The sequence below is a fragment of the Solanum tuberosum genome, unplaced genomic scaffold (genome assembly GCF_000226075.1).
Source record: "Solanum tuberosum cultivar DM 1-3 516 R44 unplaced genomic scaffold, SolTub_3.0 scf00003, whole genome shotgun sequence".
Lineage (NCBI taxonomy): Eukaryota > Viridiplantae > Streptophyta > Magnoliopsida > Solanales > Solanaceae > Solanum > Solanum tuberosum.
Window position 1 is genome coordinate 1,779,160 of NW_006238929.1, and position 1,090 is coordinate 1,780,249.

Consider the following 1,090-nt stretch of genomic DNA (forward strand, 5'->3'; position numbering starts at 1 on the left):
AAAAAACACGAGAAGAATTGAAGAGGGTGAGAGAGATGATGAACAGTTGCATCTTGCACAAGATTTTTTTTTTGTTTATTAATTATTATTATTATATTATCTATTAATTTAAGTGTATAAGTGGAAAAGGAAAAGAAAAAATGTTAATTTTAATGTCAGTACGCGCTTAAAGAGTGTGTAATACACTTTTTTTGCCAGATCATCATTTTGTGTCTAATAGGAATCATTTTTGAACATATAAGGTGTTCAATAGGTATAAGCATAAATTGAGGTGTCTAAGTGAAATATACGGACAACTTTAAGGGGCCGCATATGACTTAAACCAACATGTTATAGTAGATACAACCCATAATGAGGATTGTTTGCCTAACTATGTTTAGTAAAAACAATAATGGATGTATATCTCAAGTGCAATAATAGAAAAATCAAACGGACATGTAACAGAAGAGGAAAAGTAAGCAACTTTAAGGGTGTGTTTGGTACGAAATGTTTTCCAATTTTCTCATAGTTGGGTGGCTTAAATGTTTTGAAGAATGTTTTTCAAATCAATTTATTTCACTCAAATTTAAGAAAATAACTTCCCTTCAAAAGTAAGGAAAACATTTTTCAAAACTCTCCTCCAACCTCAAATTACAATTTTTTTCCTACTCCACCCCGTACCTCGACCCTCCCCATTCAAAAAAATATTAATTTTTTAAAAAAAAATCAATTTATTTTGTCTCTATCCCCCCCAACAAAAAAATAAAATTAACAACTTAAAATTTTATTTTGAAAAAGTAGTTCAAATTTCAAAACCCCAGACTACCCCTACCCCAGCCCCCCACAAAAAATGTAAGTTTATTTTTGAAAAAAATAATAATTCAAATTTTCATTTTCTTTAATCCACACCTACCTCAACCCTTACCAGCCCCTCCCCCGCCTCACCAAAAAAAAAAGAAGATATTTTCAATTTTCAATTTTTATTTTTTTACCCCAACCAGCACCCTACAGCCCAGCACCCCTCCCTCCCCAAAAAAAATTTAAAGTTTGGTTTTAAAAATTATTTTCAGTTTCAATTTTTTTTTTAACCCCACCCCACCCTAGCCCGACC